Consider the following 26,073-nt stretch of genomic DNA (forward strand, 5'->3'; position numbering starts at 1 on the left):
GGGAGAGTGAGGCAGGAAAATCACTTGAACCTGGGAGGCAGAGATTGCAGTGAGCCAAGATCACCCCACTGCATGGCAGCCAGGAGAGAACAAGACTCTCGCTCAAAAAACAAACAAAAAACAAAAACACAAAGAAAAAAGAAAAAGAAACAAAGTATTAACTCTAACTCTGGCAAGAGCCGCTGTAAACAAATTGCTGCTGATAGCAAGAATCTTTGCACTTTCTTTAAAGTTATCAGGAGAGAAAGCAGTTTCTAGGGTCTTAATGAGTATTAGCCTGATCAGTTAAAATGTGCACTGGGAGATGGGGAGCAAATCAACAGGACTATTCGGTATGGACGTTTAAATGATTTCAACATTATTTTTACTAATAACATTAATAATAGTAGTGATAAGAAACAATGATGACTGATGGTACAAAACTTCCATTGTGTAAAGACCATCTGGTTATGAGAGTCAGACATGAAAATCTGAAATTAAATCCTCAATCTGTCCCTCTAAGGTTGCTTTGTACATAATGAATATCTTAATTTTTAAAAAAGGAAAAAGAAATCGATTGTACCAAACGTACAGCAGCTCCTGCTGAGAAAACAAAGTTGGTGTGTCTATTTCTTTTCTAATTGTAGATGTCCCTAAACAAAACAAAGCCTCTGTGAAAGAGCTTGCAGATAATGGTAGTAACTCATCAGCCTTTTATCTCGTTTCTTTGTGTCTGAAGATTTTCATAGATAAAGCATTATTATACTCCTATTATTCCTTATTTCCCCAAGGCAAGGGCAAGCATTACTGCAGGTTTTCTTCCTATAGTAAAGCCTACTTAAAGATGTCTTTTGGGGGGAGAAGAAGCTAAACCTTTGGTCTTCTACAACAAATACATAGTTTAAAACTTATCTTTATGTAGTAAAGACAGATATCAAAGAGAAAGCATCTAACTCAGAACCCAGAAGATGGCCAGTATTCATACATATTTGTTATTTTAGTTTTATTGATCATACCCAGGGTTTAACTCTTTCTAACTTTTGGATTTTCTGGCAATATCAAAATAGAGTGGAGATAGAAGATATCGTGTGATTCCATTTATGTAGGGTACTTAGGATAGTCAAATTCATAAAGATAGAAGGTAGAATAGTATTTACCTGGGGTTGGGGAGAGGAAAGAATGGGGAGCTGTTGTTTAAGGGGTACAGAGTTTCAATTTGGGAAGATGAAAAAGATCTGTACGTGGATGGTGGTGATGGTTGGACAACAACGTGATTGTTGTACTTAATGCCAGTGAACTGTACACTTAAAAATCATTAAAATGGAAAATTTTATATATTTTTTGCCACAATTAAAAATGAGTAAGATATACAAATATTAAACTGTAAGAAACAGGTGAGAGGAAAAAAGTACAATACGGTAAAAAACAAAGCAAGGCATCTAGTTCTCTGATTCTCTCCTTAATTAGTGTTACATCTGAGTTACACCTGGTCACGATGGCCCATAAAGAAGTGGGGCAGAAACCCCAGGACCTTGTGTTGACCACATGGTCAATGTGTTGATCACATTGAAGACCCAGCGTGAGTGGGAGCTGGGTCTGATCACCATTCTTTGTCCGGCACAGCTAAAATGCCCCATTCATTGCAGATTCCTTCACTGTGGTATAAAAACTTGGATATTCTGAGCCAAATCAAATCACTGGAAATTGCTAAATGGTGTGTCTGGATACTTGAAATTATGTAGACAAAATAGCCTGGTGTTTGACAATATTTTAGACATGTCCTATGTGTTTGTCATTGTGTAGATGTGAACTTGTACATGAAAATACAAAATTTACAACAGCTTGCAGATTCATAAAATAATGAACTAAACTGGTTATTTAGAATCGTGAAACAAAAACCTGTTTTTACCTTTTTTTTTTTTTTGAGGTTTGGATTGGGTTAGAGGTAGCTAAAGCCTTGATTTTCTTTCATAATTTCTGTGGCCATCTAGAGATGCCTGTTCTGTCCATTTAGCCTAAATAGCTACCTCTGGTCTCATTGTACTTGCTACAGTTTTAGTGGTGCTCTTTTATTTTCTGAAAATAGAGTTATTTTTGTTGTTGTTGTTGTTGTTGTTGTTGTTCTGGAAATAATAGCAAGAGAACCTTTTAGATTTTAAAGAGTAAAAACACATTTTTCTCTGCTTTCTTCATTTCCTATAAGGGTGCCACTCTCTGATTTTAAAATCTATTCAACCTGAAAACTGACCTCTATCTGCAGTTCATCTTTGATTATATTTTGTGAATTATTTGTAAGGAAGATTGGTGCTGATGGCAGAGTGGCCTGTCATAATCATATTTAGAGGTATGCCTTTTCTAAATACTGGGTTATTCAACTCATCCTCCCTGAACTGTGTCTTGGTTCTCTTAGAAATGCATCAGTGCAAAAGAACTGAGGTTTTTCCTTGTGCTTGATCTAGAAAGAACTAACCCTATGATAGAAACTTAAGAAAAAATGTAAAATTGATAATAAATAAATTAAAGGACAAACACAAGCCCAAGCAGTCTGCTTCTTTGCAGGTTTATAGGTAGTAGGATTGGGGTTAGGTGGTGGAGAAGGTGTAAAACCACTCTCCTTTTTCTTCTTTGAATTCATGGACATCACAAGTTCTCATTGTCATTCCTGGAAGAACCAGAAAGTAAACTAAGATGATAATGTTACTCTCCACTTTTAGACAACATGTTAAGTTTCAAAGCATCATGACACAGTTTTGAGTCTATATTTTAATCTCTGATATATTTAGCCTTAGCTAGCGCTGACATTATTTTACGTAGTCCTGGTATTTTCCTGTGGTAACGTTCCTATTTTCTAACACTCCTTATTCAGATAGAGACAATGAGAAGTTGTATTTGTACAATTTACCAAACACTCACCTTCACTGCTTCATTTTATTCTTTTACCCAGGGTTGTTAATCTAATTTTATTGAAGATGAGGAAAGAGAAAGAATGACTTCCCTAAAGTCATATAGCAGAGGAGAAAGAGCCTTCGTCTGACTCCAGGACCAGCACTTTTTGTAGCAGAGGAAACCTTGCATTTGTGTTATTCCTAACCAGTTGTCTTGCTCTCAAGTCCTCCTTTTCTATATCCATCTCTGGCTTCCTAGACAAAAAACAGGCTCTTATAGGAAGCATATGTAAACGAAAACAGTGAATAAACTTTTCAAATAATTTGTTCTGTCGCAAAAGTCAGTAAATAAAACAGGAGACATCAAATCAGCCAATTTCTTTATCCATGGGATATCAAGCTCCTTGTTTGAAGGAAGCAACTAATGACTTTCTCCTTCCTCTCCTCCTCCTCCTTCTTTCTCTTTCCCTTTTCTATGAAGACTCTGACTCTTGTAGTTGTTCTGATGTCATACCCGTGGGAAGGGCTCCTGAGATTCTATGATGATCTCTCTGTAGACAGAGCTTGGTTCCTGGGAGGAGTTAATATGCTCATTCGTTGGTGTGCTTGTCAAATGCATAACTCAGATATATCAAACAGGGTGCAGCTCTTTTTTTAAATTTAATTTAATTTAAAGTTCCAGGATACATGTGCAGGACATGCAGGTTTGTTACATAGGTAAATGTGTGCCATAGTGGTTTACAATGCAGCTCTTTAGGAACCTCAGTAAGACCTTTGTCCTGTGAGTTAGCAGGAAAGGGGTGGCTTTGCCCCAAAGGAAGGGTAACTATTCACGATGAGGTTGAGTTTTCTATTGCCCATGCCCACACCTATTTTTTTTAATATGAGGAAGGAGGGAGACAGGGAGGCAGATGAGTAAACAAGTGGCAGAAAATACCTTTCCAATGCTCCCATGCTGATCAATATGCCTGCACTACCCTGCTGGGTCATAATCCCTGTAACTTGGCTTCATTTACAGGGTCCAACGCAGGATGCCTGGAAGCCGAATGGACACAGATAGGACTGAAGAGAACAGAACACAAGGTCTTCATTCTTTGGACACCCTATTCATATTCTATTCCCATTTTTTTAAAACTTGCATAACATCTTTCTTCTCCCCTTTGCCTTTCCACATACTCTGTTGGTGATAAATAAAGGGAAAGGTGTTTCCCAACAAAAGAAAGTTCTAGAGGAACATCTTCACAGCCTAATTGGCTGGCTTTTAATTTTGAAGAATCTTGACAATGTCGTTTTCCTAATTAGACTAGGAGAACCTGATAGGGGTGCTGATATTACCTCCTCCAGGAAATTAAGTGTGTAAGACAGCTTCTATCCAAAGGAAACTGTCCACTCTTTCTCTAAGTAATTACTTTCCCCAACTTCACATCAGTGAAACTTGAACCTTTTAGAAGAGAAAGGCCTTGCACCCTCTGCCCGGGTGTACATTACATGTGCCAAATCACAGAAAAAATCTTGAGGAGGTCTAAGTTTTAACACTTTAAAGTTAGAAGATTCTCCCAGTTTTCTCTGCCTGTTCTATGTCTCTATATGTAGTTTCATGTTGATTATAGATGTAGATATTCGCATTTCCTCTTGATGAAGAAAAAGAAGTTGTGCTTCTGCAAATGAAAACAAATTCCATTATTTCTTAATGACTCTAAGTTCTCCCAAACTGAATTGGACCCTGCAAAAGGTAGTCAGGTACTTGCCTCTGGCAGAGGCCACTATGTAATACATTAGGGCCATTAGGGCGAGAGGGAGGAGAGCTTGTCACACACGAAGCCATTGTACCATTTTATATACAACAGGAGATATCTCCCAAACCCCACGGGTGGTCTAATAGCCTAAAGCATCAGAATTGATTACCCTTGGCTTGCTTAATTCCAAATGTCCTTGATAGTCAACAAAAGACTTGGTTGATGCAGAATTCTAAACTCCCTGTCCATGGTTAAGCACTGTAGTAGTAGCTGCCCGGACAGTAAGAAGAGATGTTTGAAAAGAGTATGAACCTAAGCCACTGACTTGTAATATAGAAATCAAGTCAGTTACCCATTTTGCCCACAACATTTGTGTTATGCAGAGGGGTTGCTTCTCCCTTTCACAAGCAGGAAAAATGTGAACTGCAGTGAAGGCAGGCAGAGACTTTACTTCCTGGGGCATAGACTTATTTTGCTGATAGAAAGGCCCTGGGCCTCAGTAGGCTCCTAATAAAAAATAAGGTAAACATAAAAAAATTAAAAATAAAATTTGAAAATAACATTAAAAGATTAAAAATGAAACCATCTAGTCAATGGTTTCTCTCTGCTCTTGGAGTAAAGACCAAAATCTCCCAAGGACCTGCTTGATCTGGCCCATCTCCCTCTGCATTCTCATGAAGCTCCTGTCTTCCCACTCTGAGTACCCTCTGCTGCTCTCCTTTAGCTCTTCCAGCTCAGCTCACTGCTCCAGAGCCTTTGCACAAGAAGCATCTCGTGTAAGTAGAATGCTGTTTCCTTCCTCCAGCCTAGTAATGCCTGTTCATCCTTCAGCTCAGATATCACTTCCTTAGGGAAGGTTTTCTCCCCTTTGGGACCAGATCAGTGCTCTCTGTAATAAGCACTCTTAGTTCACTGGACTTTTTCTTTTGAGTATTAATCAATTTGCAAGTATTCCTTTATGGGATTATTTAATTACCATTAGCTTCCATAAGGAGGAACTGTAGTCATGAACCACATAGTGCATTCCCATCAATGAGGGACCACATATCGGGTGGTGGTCCCATAAAATTATAATGCCGTACTTTTACTGTGTTTTCTGGAATGAAGGTAATAATCCCATGTAGATTTCTAGGACCTCAGCCCTAGAGAGGGTTACTTAGTAAATTTAGTGTGAAAATCTGTATTCAAAACCATCACCTAAGGACATTCTGATGCAAGTAAGCCTCATCACACATTAGAAATGCTGGTCTAAGTTGGGCATGGTGGCTCATACCTGTAATCCCAGCATTTTGGGAGGCCAAGGCAGGAGGATCACTTGAGGCCAGAAGTTTGAGACCAGCCTGGACAAACAGCAAGACCCCATCTCTATTTTTTTAAAAAGAAAGAAACACTGGTCCACATTACTTAGAGGAGGAACCTTTAGAGAGCACAGCTAAGTCCATGTTCTTTGTTTAAATATTTTGTATAGTTCTATTTGTAAGAGGTAAGGAGAGGGCCTTGAGATTTCCCTCAGGATGAATTCAGTTCTCTGTGGGAAACAATTCTCCACAACCACCTTTTAGTTCTAACTTAGAGCCAATAGATGGTAGCTTTGTCAGGGTTGGTGGTTCCTGATTTTATTGAGAGTACAGGAAAATTATGAATCAATGGTTCATGGCCACAGGGTAGGTGCTGAAAGAAGATAAGAGGGCAGACTAATGGAACCCCATAACCAAGCTATGTGGCTCCATCTTGGACATCTGAAAGAGGTAGTGTGGTGCGGTGAAGAGAACATCAGGCCAAAGTTGGTCCTGCCATTTACTAGTTGCACAGCCTTGCTTGAATGAATCTTTTGGGCATCAGTTTGCTTATTTATAAAATGGGGGCAATTAATATCACTTCGTGGTGGTGTCAGAAGGATCAGACATAACATATATAAAGCCCTTGGCATGTAATACACATGCAAAAAAGCACACATGTACGTACATACGTGTGTGTGTGTGTGTGTGGTAGATTATGTGTATCTTGGGTTTCAAGGAAAAAGCCAAATTATATATTATTTTTTCTATTATAAAGCCATGTTTAAAAAATGGGTAATAATCTCTGAAACACAGATTTCTGGTTTTTTTTTGTTTTTGTTTTTTGTTTGTTTTTTTTGAGACAGAGTCTCGCTGTGTCACCCAGGCTAGAGTGCAATGGCACGATCTCGTCTCACTGCAACCTCTGCCTCCCGAGTTCAGTCAATTCTTCTACCTCCACCTCCTGAGTAGCTGGGACCACAGGTATGTGCCACCACACCTGGCTAATTTTTGTATTTTTAATAGAGAGGGGTTTTCACCATATTGGCCAGGCTGGTCTTGAACTCCTGACCTCGTTATCCACCTGGCTTGGCCTCCTAAAGTGCTGGGATTACAGGAGTAAACCACCATGCCCGACCTCTGTTTTTATTTTTAGGGATTATGTGAATTTGAGTGGAAGCATTGTCACATCAATACCTTCTTGCTTCACTCAGGCAAGAAACTGAAAGGGAAATTCTGTATCTTTAACTTATCCTCCACTTCTCAGAATAAAGAAAGCAAAACATTTCAAACTCTCCAAAAATTTTGTCAACCCATTAAGTGTTTATTAGCATTTTACTTCCCAAGTACAAATCAGAAATAGAATAGTTTTAGCCAATGAAATGTTTTATATAGGAAATAATCAGAGAACAATACCAGGTGGTATGCAAACCTTTGTAGCTCACAGAAGGGCAGAGCAGAGGGAAAATGGACCATGTAATCCAAGTCTGTGACCATGGATTTGTGGGAATGGAAGAGAATATTCACATTGAAGAGTGTGAGATGGGGGTGAGGTGCTGAGGTGGGTCACTGAAGGTTGAGCAATAACCTCAGAGATAGTCCAAGGCCTCCCTGGGGTGGTAGAAAGGGCAGAGAAAGTCAAGTTTTTCCAGACTTATCAGTGAGCAGAACATGGATAGACCCAGCAAGGGGAAGAAAAATTGGAGGCAGGAGAACTGTAGTAGCTTCTGATTAAAAATGGAGACGCAGTCAGGTGCAGTGGCTTGCACCTGTAATGCTAGCATTTTGGGAGGCCAACAGGAGGATTGCTTGAGTCTAGGAGTTCGTGGCTAGCTTGGGCAACATAGCAAGACCTGGTCTCTACTTAAAAAAAAAAAAAGAGAGATGCCTCTCTGGGTGTTTGTGTTCATGCTTTGGTTGGGTTCACGGTGATTGCTTTAGTTGGGGGTGGGTGGAGGACCCATGAGAGTCATTGCTGGGCTCCTCATAGCTGCAGTGTGGGGGTCAGGGCATGCCATCAGCTGTCAGTGGTGGTTGGAACAGCCCTGTTTGGGCTGCTCTGTGAACATGTAGAGAGATTCCATCGTCTCTCACAGTACATTTTGCTTTCTGTAAAAATTGTCCTTGGGGTAGGAAGATCCTCATTTTCGGTACAGAACAAACACAAATAAGATATTTCATATCTTCTCTGCCATTTTCACCCTTCCCTGTAATTGGAAACTCTTGCCCCCAGTCTCACCTGTAGGATTCTATCTTCAAATGTAGAATTCTCTTCTCCTCACCAACCCCTCCCTGTCTGTCTCATTTTTTCCCTGCTTCAAATTTTCATGATCTTTTATTTTTCAGTTCTTTTGATTAGTGATGGTAAAGGGAGTAGGGGAGAAGAGGGAGAGGACTCTTCTGTTTCATTAGTTTCTGATAAAGTGTGCAGTTTTTAAAGGCTGCTTTCAAAAATCCACACACTTTCTGTTGAACAGTCTTTAATTTACCTCCTCTTTTCAGGCTTTGGTTTTGTGCTCAGAGGCATTCAGACCTTGTGCACCTCCACATGGTGTCTGAACTGCCTCCAGCTGATTCTGAGGGTTGAGCTTTTCTTTACCCTTCAGCTTGCTATTAACCATTTTCTTCTTATTCCTGGAGTATGCTCGTTTTCCTCAAGTTCACTGCTGCGGACTTTCTCTTGGGAGTCACCCCCAATTATAATATCAAACCCAGTTTGTGGGGCGATCTAGCTGCCCAATACAGCTCTCATACTCAGACACTCCCTGTTACATAAGACAAAATGAATTCTCTTCTCCTCACTAGTAGACACTCACCCAAGTTGCATTTAAGTCTGGGTTGCTTATAAAGCATCAACATATCACCTCCCCCGATTGCACCTAGTATGTTTCATAGGCAAAACCTGAGAGAATCTTTGTTGTTCTAATTACAGTTATTGTGTTAGCAACTCGAGTTATTACTCAGTGACTAGATGTATGCATATTTCTTTTTAAAATCTTTTGGGTGTTTGGGATTTGAAACCTAAGGGCTTTTTCATTTTTGTAAGTTATTTCCCCAATAAGACACATACAGCTTGGGTTGTTGAGGTTTGGGGAAAGGAGTAGAGGGGCTTCAGGGTGCTTGTTCCTCGGTAGTGAAAGTCACAGTACGTGACTACTTTTGGGCTTCTTGGTGAGTCTTACTCTGTGGGAGTCCTCCCTTCCTCCTTCCCTCCCTCCCTTCCTTTGTATCCTTTCATTCCTCTTCCTCTTCTTCATGACAGTTGTTCTTGCTTTCCTTTCAACTAGAAGTGAAGGTGCCTTCATCACTCTTAGGCTCTCTTTCCCCTTATCTTTTTTTGATGTTTTTTAAAATTTATTTTATTTTTATTTTATTTGTTTTTTTGAGACAGGGTCTTGGTCAGTTGCCCAGAGCTGGAATGCAGTGGCACCATCATAGCTCACTGCAGCCTCAACCTTCTGGGCTCAAACCATCCTCCTACCTCAGCCTTCCAGGTAGCTGAGACTACATGGTGCACACCACCAACTCCTGGCTAATTTTTGCAATTTTTTGTAGAGATGGGATTTCACTATTTTGCCCAGGCTGTCCTTAAACTCCTGGGCTCAAGCGACCCACCTGCCTTGGCCTCCCAAAGTGCTGGGATTACAGGTGTGAGCCACCGTGCCAGACCCTCTTCCCCCTTACCTTCCTAATCATCTCTCCCCATCCACTGCACCCAGGCTTCACTTCCTCTTTAAGTCCTCAAGGTAAGCTTCAAAACCAACCTCTGCTTGTGACTCTGAGTCTTTACAGATGTCATTCTTGTTTCACTACTTTTCAGTCCAGCAGAATAGCTCGGCCCTGTATCAGCCAGCAAGTTTCTTTCCATCTTTCTGTCTGTCCAAAATATTTTAAAGGCCAGGTGCAGTGGCTCATGCCTGTAACCCCAGCAGTTTGGGAGACCGAGGTTGGCGGATCATTTGAGGTTCTGGAATTTGAGACCAGCCTGGCCAACACGGTGAAACCCCATCTTTACCAAAAATACAAAAATTAGCCAGATGTGGTGGTACATGCCTGTAATCTCAGCTACTCAGGAGGCTGAGGCAGGAGAATTGTTTGAACCTGGGAGGTGGAGGTTGCAATGAGCTGAAATCGTGCCACTTGCTTTTTAGCCTGGATGACAGAGCAAGACTCTGTCTCAAAAAAAAAAAAAAAAAAAAGCCCAAAATATATTTAAAATATTTAGGACTTCTTTGGAGTTCTTAGGGCCTAAGAACATTCTGGAGATTTTGCACTTAACACTTGGGTCCAGTACAATATGTAATGTAGTTGTGAACATGACCTTGCTCCTAATTCCCTAAAAGCCAACCAGATGTCCCTACTCTTGTTTCCAGACCTCCTGACCCCAAGCAGCCTCCTCTAAACCATCTCCTATCCTAGACTTCTGGGACTCTGAGAATATTGTTGTTCATTACATCCATTCATTCATTCTTACAGTTGGTCCACAAATACCTGGAGAAAGGCCCACAAGGGGCTTTGAGGTGTATAGATATAAGACCTGAATTACAGTCTCAGGATGTTCCCCATTCCAAGTCTCTTAGGGTAGGGACCTAAGGACCGCTGGAAAAGGAACAAACAGGGATTTCGAATATGAATTTTCCTATCATAAAACAGGAATGGTTCTGTTTACATATCTCTTGCTAAACTTAATTCTGTATTGGCTTAAGTGTAAGCTTGATCAGAGACACTAGTAGAAGGAAGCTTCTTTGAGCTCTGGTCCTATTGTATGAATTGATCTCTAATTAAGGAAGAGTTTTCCCCTCAGGGTTATACACAGAATCTTACTCTATTAATTTGTTTCTGGGCCTTTGTTGCTATGAACTTTGGCCAGCATTTCACCCCCATCTGTGAACACACTCTGGGAATCCCGCACATCCACACTTTCTGGGTGAGGAGAGAGACAAGTGGCTCCCGTTTAGGCTGCATCTGACCTAGCCCTGTCCCTCAAGGCTCCCACCCTGTCCAAGTGAATGTAAGAGTAAGACTCCTAGCCCTGGCCTTCTCCTAACAACAAAAGAAAGTTTCAGTTTCCTGAAAAGTCTTGCACTTTCCATCTTTCTGTCTGTTCATCTACTCCCTATCATCAGAATCACTCTTCTGGATTGAGATTGGAAGGGAAGTGAGAGTGAAAATGTCATAGGAGCCAGAGCTTTTCCACCTTGACTGTGTCATTAAGCAGCACATTCTACACCATGGAATTTAAGATGCCATCAACTGTAAGACGTAACATTATTTTATGTCTGATATGGTTTGGCTACGTCCCCACCCAAATCTCATTTTGAATTGTAGTTCCCATAATCCCCAGATGTTGTGGGAGGGACTGAGGGAGGTAATTGAATCATGGGGGTGGGTTTTCCTCTGCTGGTCTTGTGACAGTGAATAAGTCTCACAAGATCTGATGGTTTTATAAAGGGGAGTTTCCCTGCACACGTTCTCTTGCCTGCTGCCATGTAAGATGTGCCTTTTCTCCTCATTCGCCTTCCACCATGATTGTGAGGCCTCCCCAGCCATGTGGAACTATGAATCCATTAAACCTCTTTTCCTTTATACATTACCCAGTCCCAGGTATGTCTTTTATTAGCAGCATGAGAACGGACTCATACAATGTTCCACAGGAAAAAAGAAACCAGCCAATTAAACTATGATAATCATTGACTGAAAAAATATGCATTCTAGAATCAACGAAATATGTAGCACAGTGATTACATGTACAGGACTTGGAGTCAGGCTGCTTGGGTTTGAATCTCAGCTCTGTTGCTTAATGTTTGACTTTGGGCAAGCCATGTAACCCCTGTGCCTCAGTTTCCTCATCATTGAGATGACAATAATTGTATCTACTTGAGAGGGTAGTTGTGAGTATTAAATAAATGCCTACATGTAAAACACTTAACAATACTTAGAATATAATAAAGGCTTAATAAATGTTAACAATTTTTAATTGAATGCTAATAAAGTGTAGTTAACAACTAAAAGTATTGAGCAATTACTATGTTTCTGGTGTGGTGCCAAGCACTTAGGATGGATTATCTTGTCTTGACCTATAATCAAGTAACCCAAGGAGGACAATGCTATGATTATTCCATCTTAAAATCCTTTTTTTTTTTTTTTTTTTTTTTTTTTTTTGGAGACAGTCTTTCTCTGTCACCCAGGTTGGGATGCTGTGGCACAATCTCGGCTCACTGCAACCTCTGCCTCCTGGGTTCAAGTGATTCTCATGTCTCAGCCTCCTGAGTAGCCGGGATTACATGCACATACCACCACGCCTGGCTGATTTTTGTATTTTTAATAGAGACGGGGTTTTGCCATGTTAGCCAGGCTGGTCTCGAATGCCTGACCTCAAATGATTTGCCTGCTGGGATTACAGGCATGAGCCACCGCATCCAGCCTTAAACTCCTTTTTAAGGAGATCCTTCCTTTTGTTTTTGAGACAGGGCTTCATTCTGTCACTCAGGGTAGAGTCCAGTAGCATGATCATAGCCTACTGCAGCCTCAAACTCCTGGGCTCAAGCAATCTTCCTGCCTTAGCCCTCTTGAGTAACTGGGACTACAGGTGTACACAACTAGGCCCAGCTAATTTTTTTTTTTTTTTTTTTGGTAGAGACAGTGTCTCACTATGTTGCTCAGGCTGGTCTCAAATTCCTGGCCTCAAGTGATCCCGGTGAACATTTTTTATTTTACTGCTCTGGAGGTCAGAAGTCTAAAAATCAGACTGTCAGCAGGGCTATGTTCCTTCTGGAGGCTCTAGAGAAGAATCCATTGCCTTGCTTCCTTTTACAGTTTCTATAGGCCATCTGCATTCCTTGGCTTATGGCCCCTTCCTCAAATCACTACAGCTTCTTGCTTCTAAATCACTCCAGCTTCTTGCTTTTATTGTCACATCTCCAACTATTCACTCGGATCTTCCTGCCTTTCTTTTATAAGACCCCTTCAGAGTCCACCGAGTCCACCTGGGTAATCCAGGATAATCTCATCTCAAGATTCTTGACTTAATCACACATGCAAAGTCGATTTTTTCCATGTAAGGTAACACAAGTTCCAGGGATAGAATGTAAATATTTTTTAGGGGTCTTATTCAACTTGCCCCAGACATGATAAAATTTGTATTAAAAAATTGATGGAAGAGGAGAGAATGGAGTAAGAAAGATCAGTTAAGTGACTGATTAATACTACAGATGAGGGATGATCAGGTCATAGACCAAGATAGTCACAGTGGGGAGAGAAAGGTAGAGTCAGATTGCAGATGTTGGGAGGTAGATTTGCTCTCAAAGCATTATCCTGAGCACTAGGATTCCTTTTTATTATTATTATTATTATTATTATACTTTAAGTTTTAGAGTACATGTGCACAATGTGCAGGTTTGTTACATATGTATACATGTGCCATGTTGGTGTGCTGCACCCATTAACTTGTCGTTTAGCATTAGGTATATCACCTAATGCTATCCCTTCCCCCTCCCCCCAGCACTAGGATTTCTGACAAGCCTCCAGGTGGTATCCATGCTGCTGGCTCTTGAACAACAGCTTGAGTGGGAAGGTCCTGGGGAAAACCAGCATTCAAGGGGTGTCAAAAGGAACCCAAGGCCGGGTGCAGTGGCTCACACCTGTAATCCTAGCATGTTGGGAGACTGAGGTGGGAGGATCAATTGTGGCCCAGAGTTCAAGACAAGCCTGGGCAACATAATGAGAACCCATCTCTACAAAAAATAGAAAAAAAAGTTAGCTGGGCATAGTGATGCACACCTGTAGTCCCAGCTACTCGTGAGGCTGAGGCAGGAGAATCGCTTACGCCCAAGAGTTCTAGGCTGCAATCAGCCGTGATTGCACCACTGCACTCCAGCCTGGGCAACAGAGTGAGACCCTGTCTCTAAAAACAACAACAAAAAGAAGATGAATAAAAAGAAGAGGAGGAGGAGAAGGAAGAGGAAGAGGAAGAAGAAGAAGAAGAAGGAGGAGAAGAAGAAGAAGAAGAAGAAGAAGAAGAAGAAGAAGAAGAAGAAGAAGAAGAAGAAGAAGAAGAAGAGAAACACAAGAGGCAGAGACCATAGCTTCTGTGAAGAAGAATCCCAAGAGAGGATGGTGTCCTGAAGCCCTCCGGAAAGGAGAGGATTTTAAGAAAGTGGTCAAGAGAGGAAAAGAAAGATGCTAAAAACTGTCCAAAAGATTTGGCTACTAAGTCACTGGTGTCCTTAAAGACAGCAGGTTTGGTGGGGTTGTGAGAGCCCAAAGTCTGTACCATTTTGCCCTACCTTCTCTGAATAGATTCTATTCAGCTATATTTATCTAAAAATGTGGGACTGGGTTAGCAGAGAGGGGCAGAGGCACAGGGAACACTCTGTCTTAACTCCAGCAGCAGCTGTGCTGTCATGGGAGCTCAAAGCCATGGCATGTCAGTTTACGGGCCTGTTCTTGGCTCTGGATGTGCTGCCATCTCCACCTGTGAGCTTATTTTGGGACATGCAAAATATTTATTTGCAAAAGTACACAACAGCAGACAGCATGAAATAATGGGCCTCATAAATATCCTACAACTGCAACAGCAACACCAAATGCCTAGGTTAGTGGACTGAAGGAAGAAGGGCACTTCAGGTGAAGGCTGATGTCCACCTGCTTACTTATTCAGTTCACTCTTCCAGGGGGCTCCATCATGCAGAATTATTTTCTTTTGGTGTTATATTCTATCTTATCTTTCCTGCCCTATGCATTAAAAACAGTTTGTGTTTTTGTTTGTTTGGGGTGTACATTGACCTAAAATTAAGGGATTACAATTTGGTCATAAATTGTAATCCCATCATTTTAATAGAGGCCATGCCTCTAAGAATACATTAATGATTGTTAGCTTGTCTTCATATTCTCTACTTTGATGTCCTTCTGTCGCTCTGGAGAGCCATCTAGTCTTTTAAAAGAGCATGGTTGCACATTTGTTAAGGCATAAGGGGGCTAACTTGTTCTTTTCTGTATATGACTCTACCAACTGTGACCTTACAAAGCAGAAAGGAGATATCTACAGTATTATGGTGACGATTTGTGGAGGAAAATACTAAGACAGAATGAAAATGGAAACTGGAAGCCCATTGGCTCTGTTTCTCTATTATTTTAAAAGGAAACAACCACTTAATACTGGATTTTCTAAAAGGAAAAAAAGAAGTAAAAATAAAAGCTAATTTTAGTTTAGGTTGCGTTTGCTTATTTGCATATTCCCCTTTTCCTGTTTGTTGGAATCAGAGAAAAATAACTATCATCTAATCTTTTGACTTAAACACAATTTGGCATTTTAGTTGGCTCATTCTTTGATTGTCAAAGTTTTCCTTTAAAAAAAAAACAATTTTCTCTACCCACTTTGAGATTGATGTATTCATTTCTATTCCACTGGAGTGGCATTTAAAAAAATCTGTTTTGATGTCACAATTATTCTACCATTAGAACACTGGATTCAAACAATCATTTCATTTCACTTTATCTGCTTCATTGATGATCACCAAAAAAATACACTAGTCATCAAGGCCCTCTTTGTGCTTTTTTGTCCACTTGGTGCATGGCTGGTGAGTCTAACAAAGTAAAGTACACCGTGATAAGTAATCGAGTATGTTTGTGGTATTTGCATTGTATCCAGGCTGAAATACATAAATGACAAGAGGAGAGTAGCTACTACTATTGACTGGGAACAGACAATGTTGGACATAGACTTCTGTGAACTCTATCTGAGCTGGCTCTGTCAGCCCCCATCTCTCTGAGAGGTTGGGGTTATTATTCTCTTTTTCTAGGAGACAAATCTGAAGCTCAGAGCAGCTAGGTAAACTCTTCCAGGTCACAAAAATGCTATATTTCATTGAATTTTAGATGTCACCGGTTGTATTGATTTTATGTACCGTGAAGAAAGAAAGATATACCACCACAACTATACCACAGTAATTGTTTTATTCCTTAGAATTTTTATTGTATACCTATTGGAAGAGTTTCTTGGCTAGGCTCAGTGGCTCACGCCTGTAATCCTAGCACTTTGGGAGGCAGAGGTGGGCGGATCACTTGAGCCCAGGGGTTTGAAACCAGCCAGGGCAACGTGGCGAAACCCTGTCTCTACAAAAATACAAAAAAAAATTAGCCAGGCACGGCGGTGCACGCCTGTAGTCTCAGTACTCAGGAGGCTGAGGTGGGAGGATTGTTTGAGCCCAGGAAGTGGAGGTTGCAGTGAGCCAAGATTGAGCCACTGCACTCCAGCCTGGGTGACAGAGTGAGACCCTGAAAAAGATTTTAAACTTATTTTGGCATGGATTTCTCTCATATACATCTCTTGTGCGTATGTAATAAGGAAAGTATACATGAAATAAATTAGTTAAGGTATTTACAAAACTTCAGATTCTGAGTCTGACTCATCTGAATTATTTTCCAACTTGGAGTCATCAAGTTCATGTTTGGCTGCACAGGATCACCCTCTTTGCCATCAAGAGCATTGGTGATGTAGTATTTCCTAAGAGATGTCCCCACTCATCTCCAGGATTCTCTTCCTAGCCATTGCACAGTTTCATGCCCGTGTATAGGCAATGACAACTAAGGCTGACTGCTGCTGGCTGACAGCGCATGTGGGCTGCAGTATGACTTCAGAAATATTAAAATGTGAGTAAATATATGTCTTTAGGTTCAAATTTAGGTCTGTGTATCTCTTAACTCAGGCACAGAGAAGAGGCTTGTGCCTTGTGTTTCCAGAGGTTGTTGTTTCCCATCATAGGGCAGGAGCAGGTGCTAGATTTGATCTGAACTCCAACTTCTGCTCCTTACCTTTCACTCAGTTGTTAGTACCACCTATGTTCCCTTTCACACCTCTTATGGAGGCAGCTTGGTGAACTTTTGGGGGAAAAGGAAAATTCAAAACAAAATGAAGAACTTTTTCTGGTTGTTGCTGTCGAAACCTCCCTGATGATTTCAGTGGAAGTTCTCTGGAGCAGACAATTTCACAAACATCTGAATCAAGTGTACTCTGTCAGAGTCACCAGAGTGTGAAGATTCTGCTGTTTAGTTCTGTGCAAGGAGATTGGTTAAGAAAATTGTGAAGTATCCCAAATGCAGACAGCTGTCACTCTGAGGAACCGACTATACTGAACTTCCTTGGGATGCCCGCCCCTAATTGCTGCAGCTACAACCACTGCTTGTAGCCAGGGTGGGCTGAAAAGTACCACAGTCTGCTGTGGAAAAAAGCCTCATGTCCATAGGTTTTAGAGTTGAACCTACATCATCATAAATGAATTTCTTGGATGGATGCCCCCTTTGCCTAAAACACAGGAGGGATCACACTAAGAGAAGTCATCCAAGATGCTCATGTTTCGTGCATGAAAGTACATCTGTATATATTTTCCATTTTGCCCTTTTCAGTTTTCTTTGAGCACTGGAGTTTGTATATTTGTTTTATATTTTGGCAGCTAGGGACCAAGATATTTCTTTTCTGTTTGTTTTCTCCAACTCTTTTTACAGTTTAACAAGTCAAATACAAAACTCAGGGGAGTTAATAAGCCTCGTGATGGTATTGTGCATAGCATCACATTATTGATTGGATATACTGCATTGGAATGCTGTAGAAGAGCCCCAGACCAAAAAATTTCAGACGCCTGAAGCTTTGAGCTTTCCAATTAGGCTGAAAGGTTCCCCTGATAACCAGTAGTGCTGAAGCTTTTAATATTGTTTAGCTCTATCAGTTATCAGCAACATTTTCTAGTTATGGAGGCCAGAGGATCACTTGATGTCAGCAAGGTAGCTCATCTAATCTACTTGCCCCCTTTCTAATCAAATATTCTATCTGGAAGAAAAGAAATTTTCAGTTTCACGTAAGGTGATCATAATTGGGAGCAAACGCTTCTTTCCCTTCTTCTATGCTATCTCCTCCTGTGCAGTCTATTTTGCATCCAAAGATACATTTGAAAGTCGAAATCCCTTAAAGCGAAATATTCTAAACTGACAGAAGAATTTCTAGTGGCACAGCAGCCTAGAGCCATGTTTTTATGAGGACATCACTTTCTATTTCCAAGCTTCACCATGCACTCTTGCTTTCTTAGTGCTGGGAGCCATGCCACATCAACTTGCCTCCCTCTCAGCTTTTAATGTTTTTTTAATGGAGTCCAGTTTTCCACCTAAGTTATGGCTAGCTTTCTGACAAACCATCAGACACCTAAGTGACCATAATGGAAGTGTCCAGATGTGACATGGGAAAAGGCTATGGCTCACTTTCGTGCCTTTAAACAAAACCATATTATAACCATTCATTTTTACTTGGCCTCTGGGTTTGCTGTAAAGGCTAAAATGGGGCTTAAGAAAACATTTTAAAAATTAATATATGATATGAAGTCTTTTCTTGTAATCCACAAGCAAAAGCAATCATTTCTAAATCTGGCTGGCATGGTGAGTATGCTGCCTGTACAGTGAAATAGCAGGAGTGCTGCATGTTTTTCTGAAGCAAAGAACTGCTCAGGTAGCAATGAAGTTAGTTATCTAATGAAATAAAGCAAATGCACTTTACAGATTCCCAGTTGTTTAGAAGAATTTAAGAAAATAATTGTAAATTAAAATGAATTTGAAATGAATGGTGAATCATTGGAAATGCAAATTTGTCAGAGAATACGGGCATTTCTATGATAAAGGAAGAAATATATCCTCTTGAAAGTCAGCAATTTAGATGGCTTTATCTATACAATTTGGAAGACATTTGCAGAGCATTTGGTAATTAAATATGCCCTCAGCTGAGCAATAATGCCCGGGGTTGTCCTGCTGGCAAATAAAAGCTAAGTGTTCTTACTATGCCTGGGTTTTGAATTTCTGCCTGGAATCCTGTGAGTTGTCTGTGATACTGCTTGTGAGGTTGTACAATCCATGCAATAATGTGAGTAAATCAGTCTTTACTAAAAAACAAGCAGAATTCATTTTCCTAGCTTCTCAACAACTGGCTCTTTCTTGACATTCAGATTTTAACTCAACATCTCCACCTACCCAGTGAAGCCTTTCCGTCCACGTTAGCCCACCCTATCTGACCACGTTCCTTTATTTTTATTTCACTGATCACTGTCTGAAATGATTTTCTTCATTTGTTTGCTGGTTTATTGAATGCCTCTGCCTAGGAGAAAATAAACTCTTCGAGAGCAGGATGTTACCTGTCTCCTTCATGTCTGATTTCCCAGCTCTTGGAAGCAGTGCTGGCACATTGTGAGGTCTTCAATAAGGGAGGTTACATGAATGAATGAATGAATGAATGAAGAGTGCTGACTAGCATATAGCTCCAAAGGGAGTTATAGAACATTGGATAGCTCATAGGCTTGGTATAAGATATGGATATACATGGAGTCTAATAAAATGTAGCCTAATGAGGGCAGGAACTATCTTTATACTTGAAAAAAATTTCCACGACAGCTGATATTTTACACTGTTGGAGGCTTATCAATGGGGATTTCTTGAGGAGGTGACCTGGTGTTATAATTCATGCCAGCAAGGGTATGGGGGGGTACTGGGGGCCACTTTCAGGGATCATAAGCCCACAGTAAGTCACCTGGATTGACGAGGACTGTCCTTTCCAGTGTGGACAATTCTGTTCACTTGAAATTCCTTGAACAGAGTTTTTTTCTTAAACAAAAAAATAGAAAGATATTTTACCATGTGATTAATATTTTGGGTGCTTTCTGTTAAACCGATCCTTGCCTTTACGTAGGTAAAAACTGTTCTTAAAAAAGCAGTTTGGCTGATGGAGTCTGAGATTCATTAAAAAGATTAGTAACTTAAAAGAAAACAAAAACAAGAAACTTCTTTGAATTTGATGTATTTTATAGGAAGGGGCCTAGTTTGATGTTGCCCAGCTTAACTTTTTATCCAAATTGCCCTTGAGGAATGTTTTTTAATCGGATGCATTTTTATCCGTATCTTCTGAAGTGACTTTTTTTTTCTTTTTACAGGAGGGTAGAATAACATGGAAAGCAGCTTTTATTCACTCCAAGGACAACTAACTCACATACAACAAAGGGCAGAATAAGTCTCTAGGTGCATAGATTAGCCTCAGGGTGTCATGGGTGTGTGTGTCTTACTTAGGAACCTCTTTAAACATAATTACCTTGTGATTAGTATCTGATGCTAATGGTATATTTTCATTTAGAAAGTCTGAGGTCTTTATTTTCTGAGACAGTGAATGAACTTCTTTTCACCTTGTTCCTGGCTATTTTTCCTCCATTGCCTTAATAAAGACTCAAGTGCATAGGCACATACACCTTCCTGCAAATGGTAAATTTTCTAATAAAACAGTTTCCCTTTCTATTATAATTCTAGTTGAGTGAAATATAAAATATTTACTAAGCCCCTTTTTTATTTTTAAGGTATATATTTTCTGGGTGGTTTATGCATTTAAGAAAAGGAATGAATATTTTCTTTTTTCTTTCTTTCTTTTTTTTTTTAGGCGGAGTTTTGCTCTTGTTGCCCAGGCTGGAGTGCAATTGTGCGATCTCAGCTCACCGTAACCTCTGCCTCCCGGATTCAAGTGATTCTCCTGCCTCAGTCTCCTGAGTAGCTGGGATTACAGGCATGCACCACCATGCCTGGCTAATTTTGTATTTTTTTTTTCTTTTAGTAGAAATGGGGTTTCTCCATGTTGGTCAGGCTAGTTGAGAATTCCTGACCTCAGGTGATCTGCCCCCCTCGGCCTCTCAAAGTGCTGGGATTACAAATGTGAACATTTTCTTACTGATTCTGTCTAATGTTTCTGTTTAATATGGTTACCAGGGGAAGCCCATCTGGGGGAAGGGTTTATAAGTTTAACTAAAATGTGAGAAATGGAGATAGAGAACACTGTAGTGTTCTTTCCAGCCAAAGCTCGTTAATACAGTTTTGGTCATGTTCGAAGACTTTTAAAAAATGGGTTTGGAGACAATTTTATGTCCAGTCTTTAATCACTAACCACAGCGTGTTTCTCCCGTCACTTCCGTGATTCCGAGGTTAGCATATAATGTTTGGATCACGGCAATGGCTGCATTGTGAGCCACATATAAAAAAAGTTGTAATCAATTTCTTTGATGTCATAAAGTCACAGCCCACCAATCTAATATCAACGTAATGGGATAGAAATTGTCAGGCTATAGTTAGTTACTGGCTTTAAAAAAAATTAAAGCATCAACAAAATCTGCTTCTAGCAAGAAACATGTATATTAAAAGACTATTTGGGGAAAAAAAATGAATGTAAATCCTTCCTTGTTTGAGTGACTTCTAGTAGTTCATATGTTTTCTAAAACAAAAGCGTCTGGAAAATGAAGGCCATTCCATGGAAGCTGGTGAATATGTAGGGTCCTTATAAGGTCTAGCTTTCTGGAGTTTGTCATTAAAGTGTGGTTTTATGATTCCTCCCAAAAAAGGTGGGGGTAAGAAAAGGGAGAACCCAGAACAAGGGAGAGAGAAGAATGGTGGCAAACAGGAATATGGACAAACTGGAGACTGATCTGTAAACTTGGGAGGAGATGGTTTCCTTAAGAAGTCTGCATGTAATATTTAAGTGATGCATTCATATAACATCTTGACTTAATAAAAGAAAAAGAAAAGAAAATGAAAGAAAAAATCTGCAGCAAGACAATAAAAAGTTTCCTCCTCATACCCACCGCCTTAGGGGTTTTTCCTTGGAGCCTCAGAGCTTATCCCACTGAAACTCATCAATTTTTGCTTTTATGCTGGAAATGCCCAAAAACATTTGAAGCTTCATAGCCACCCCTTGGGGTGAGAAGGTTTCACAATGCCCGCAGAGCCACACAGCCTGTCCCCAGGGAAGGCCAAGGGGCCACAGGGTGGGGGAGAGAGGCATTCTTTCTGTTCCTAGGCAGGGATCAAGTGCCCTTCCCCTGCCAGTCTGCAAACAAAGGACCCAACCTCAAAGCTCTTGCCCCAGTGCGTGACCTCGGGGGCCAAAGGCAAAACATTTTATCTCTGGGTCCTAGTGACATAAGCTCCTCAGGCTCTGCAATTGTAGTTTATGATGTGACTAGAAACCTTTGATGGAATGACTATTGCCTTCTATTTCTCTGCCCAGCCATTTATTATTCTGTATATTTTTGAGAGCTGTGGGAAACTTTCATAACCAAAGCCTGAGCCAGGCTAAAACTTGTTCTATTTGGAATCTCTAATGAAGTCAAAACATGGCCTGGATTTTCTGAAAGGCTCCTCTGGCTGCCTGCAACAGCCCCAGGGCACAATCAGACAGGGATGGAGAAGGCCTGGGAGCAGATTTTGTTACCAAGAATAGGACAGAACAATGTTTGCCTCCAAAACACTAGGGCTGCTATTTACCTTCTCAGCTGGAAGAAGTGAGGCATAAATGCATTATTGCACATAAAGTGTAAATACCAATTCTTTAATTTCTAAATTTTTAGGATTTTATTTTTTCTTAACTCCCCTTAAATAAAACGTCAGGGAAAATTTTTAGCATAATTGATTTCCTGAACTAAGGGAATAAATTCATTTCAGAAGTTTTGACCCTCTAAAGTGCTGTTACTTTGCCTAAAATGGAAGTATGGAGGAGGCAGAATAAAAATTGTAAGACATTTCCAGGTGATTATGGGGGTTGAGAACGCTTCCATGTGTGTGCTGTGTGTGTTGGCAATGTCATCATTTCAGGAACTGCTATGAAAAAACCAAGTTTCCCTATGTTTGGATGTAAAACTTCATCTACTTTTCAGAAGCTCTCCAAAATTATTTACCAGCTTGAGACTGCTCCCTCAAAAGGAGCCTCAGTTCCTAACAAAAGTGGTAAGTTGTAAAATGTAGATCCTAGTTTTTACTTAAGTCAAAGGTTAATAGTAAAAGGGGGGTTGATTCCTCACTGTTTCAAGTTAATGTTTATTTTTCACCATCATTTAAAGAATTTTTCAGGCCCTTATTTCACTGCTGAAAGCAGAGTAAGAGAACTCAGATCATGCCCCAGGGCTTGAATAAAGGAATAAAAACAGCACAACATTTGCATCTATTTAACTGTCTCAGTTCTAAGAGTCCCCTCACAGTAAGAGGGGGGAAACCATATCTCTAGGTTAAATGAAGCTTTTCTGAGATATTTGCCGAAAACACAATTCAGAGAAAGATAATCATTGTCAGAAATGACCTAGGAAGTCAAAGCCTTGTGATTGAAAACACAAAGCTTAGAAAGGTGCATTCTCTTGCTTCTCTGCCTGCCCGGATATCAATGAACATCAGCTAAAGGTGGCTGAAGAACCAATTTCATGCATCTACTGTACGAGGAAATGAACTGAGCCAAGGGCAAAAATAAAATTATACAAATGTTATTATAGACTAGCCTGCTTCTGTCCTAGTTTAATTCAAATTTTAGTGCTGCAGGCTTTGCTTCTGGCAGTAGCCTTCCTGAATAAATCAACATTTGCTTACATCTAAATTATTAGGGAAGCATGTGACTTTGTTTATTGTATAAATTATACGCAAGGTTAAAGCATTAACTGTTGAACTGGCTTTGTTCAGTCACCTCCCCAACTCTCCCCCAAATCATCTCTCCCCTAAATAGGAAATAAAAATCTGAAACTACTAATTGCTTTTAGACAAACCAAATAACAAAGCTGCATTATGAACCTGAGGTTACAGATGGAGAGCACTGTTAAAGGTGTGGCAGGAGACAGTCTTGGTGTTGAGGAAAAAGAAAGGCACTCTGGGCCAAGAAATTGTTCACCTGAGCTCTGATGGGGTGTCTGCACAAAGGAAAATGGTGATCTGGTAAATAATCGGTTAAGTTGATTAAGGCAGCCAACCAAATGGGATAATTTAATACAAAACTAAAGAAAGCCTTTTGGCTAGGATTTCAGTAAGCAAGGAATTTCAAATTATATTGCAATGTTGGACCCAAACATTTTTATTGCCATTATCTGCTAGAAAGTTAGACATAGGCTGGAAAACACACTTAGGAACAATGATTTGTTTTTTGTTTGTTTGTTTGTTTTGTTTTTCTCTCTGCACATCACTGTGAAATGACTCCTGAAAGACCATCCATACTTATTTAGAAAATAAGCCTGGGCTTTGATAACTAGACAATTTGACTTTCTAAGTGTTTAGACAAGCCAGGTATCAGGTGTGTCCTGCTATGAGAACATCCAATTTAAATAAACATCAAGGGTTCAGAGTAGACAAATCAGAAGGTAATTGTTTACTTTACAAAAGGTTCTTTTTATAAGATCATCCGCAATATGCCTCTTTTTGTTGACCTTTCCCACAGTATAATTTGCAAAATTATAATTAAATTCAATCTTTTCCAAAAATATATGTTTTTCTTTTTCTTTCTCAAGACTTTTTGTAGAAACTCTGCAGGTCAGAAGATTTTTGTATGGAATGATCTTCTCCAATCAATTATTTGAATCTAAGGTGTGCTCAAGAGGATAATCGGTTTCCCATTCAACCACTTAGGATTCTTTCTCTCTGCGTCCTAAATTTGGCTTTGAGACCTTGGATGATGATTCTCCTAATCTGGTCAATGGACCACCTGCAAGAATCACCCAGGACTGGAGCCCAGGAATCTGCTCAGTAACGTGACTGGGGTGCATGTGAGCTAACATTTAAGAACTACTTTTGCAGAGTCTAATATGTGTAGACTCTAATATGTGCAGAGTCTAATATGTGTAAACTGTGTAGCTCTCTACTCTCTCATGCACTTTGCATCATCTTCTAGTCATTGTGTCCTGGAGCCCAGCCCAAAAGGCCTCCCAATCCCTGCCCTGCTTTGTTTTGGTCAAGAAGGGTATCTCTGGAGCACACTTACCATGGTAGATCTTGATTTGTATCAGGTATTTATGAAAAATTGCCACACATAACTACAATTCTTTTTGAAATAACTTATTATACGTAAAATTAAATTGCTTTCCACTCAATGAATATCTGTAAGAAATAGCTTTTTAATTTTTTTATTTTTTATTTTTGAGGCAGGGTCTCACTTTGCTGCCCAGGCTGGTTTCAAACTCCTGGGCTCAAGCTATCCTCCCACCTCAGCCCCCACGGTAGCTGCGACTACATGCACATGCCACAATGTCTGGCTAATTGAAAAAAAAAAAAATTTTTTTTTGGTCGGGCGTGGTGGCTCATGCCTGTAATCCCAGCACTTTGGGAGGCTGAGGTGGGCGGATCACTTGAGGTCAGGAGTTCGAGACCAGCCTGGCCAACCAACATGGTGAAAACCCGTCTCTACTAAAAGTACAAAAAAATTAGTTGGGCATGGTGGCAGGCACCTGTAATCCCAGCTACTTGGGAGGCTGAGGCATGAGAATTGTTTGAACCCAGAGGCAGAGGTTGCAGTGAGCTGAGATCACGCTACTGCACTCCAGCCTGGGCAACAGAGCGAGACCCTGTCTCAAAAAAGTAAAAATTAAAACAAAACACAAAAAAATTTTTATTTAAGTCATGGTCTCACTCTGCTTCCCAGGCTGATCTCAAACTCCCAGGCTCAGGGGATCCTCCTTGCTCAATCTCCTACAGTGCTGGGGTTACAAGTGTGAGCCCCTGCACCTGCCCTTAATTAATTAATTAATTATAAATGGGAAGCACTGAAACTGTGTCCTTCCCTCTCTTACTCTTCCAGAGGAAGAGAAGATCATCAGTGGCAAATGGCAGTCACAGGAAAGCAACACCTACAGCCGGTTTCACACGTGTGGAGAGCACCCTGAGCCTCCTCCTCCTGGTTTCCCATGCTCTGCAAGTTCAGAGAAACTTCTCTCACAACCAACTATAGAAACGATCTCGGAACGTACAGTCTTAGAAATGGCTTTTTAATTGCAGCATATCAGAGTGAAAAAAGACCCAGAGATGTTGGAATCAGACAATCCTGGTTTCAAATCGGTTTCATTGTTCATCTTCATGTGATGTTTGGCAAGAAATAAAACATTTCTGCGTTCAGTTTCCTTGTCTGTGATATTACATAACATATTGCAAATATGCTGAGTGTTGAGAAAATAATGAACAACATGCAAGGAGTAGCTGGGATATGGTAGCAGCTCAGTAGATAATGATGATGATCAATATTCACCATTAACAAGTAGTTGTGAAATCCACAAATGGTGGACATAAAAGGTTAACCAGTGAAGTGCTGGGACAACGTTGCTGAAGAAATATTGGAATGTTCCTGCTTAGATTGGCCTCAGCCTGAAAACTGTTTACTTCCTGCCCAAATCTGGG

The 26,073-nt window shown here is 40.4% G+C and overlaps 1 long non-coding RNA gene and 1 other non-coding gene across 6 annotated transcripts in view; one reads left to right on the forward strand and one right to left on the reverse strand.

Moving 5' to 3' along the window:
• LOC117976807 (uncharacterized) overlaps positions 1 to 25,788 on the forward strand; it is a 34,739-nt gene extending 8,951 nt beyond the window's left edge. The window contains exons 2-7 of one of the 5 annotated variants that reach the window (XR_004667576.3): positions 3,883 to 3,947; positions 5,325 to 5,376; positions 6,744 to 6,861; positions 20,333 to 22,662; positions 24,198 to 24,452; positions 25,481 to 25,788. This is a non-coding gene — a long non-coding RNA (uncharacterized LOC117976807). The remainder of the gene's footprint in view (positions 1 to 3,882; positions 3,948 to 5,324; positions 5,377 to 6,743; positions 6,862 to 20,332; positions 22,663 to 24,197; positions 24,453 to 25,480) is intronic. The other 4 variants (XR_008621930.2, XR_008621929.2, XR_008621931.2 and 1 more) reach the window with 4 other exon arrangements.
• Positions 25,442 to 25,655, reverse strand: LOC112437831 (small nucleolar RNA U3). Its single transcript, XR_003026335.2, has one exon. It is a non-coding gene; the product is annotated as a small nucleolar RNA U3 (small nucleolar RNA).
• Positions 25,789 to 26,073: the final 285 nt, after the last annotated feature.

This window comes from Pan paniscus, chromosome 17 (assembly GCF_029289425.2).
Source record: "Pan paniscus chromosome 17, NHGRI_mPanPan1-v2.0_pri, whole genome shotgun sequence".
NCBI lineage: Eukaryota > Metazoa > Chordata > Mammalia > Primates > Hominidae > Pan > Pan paniscus.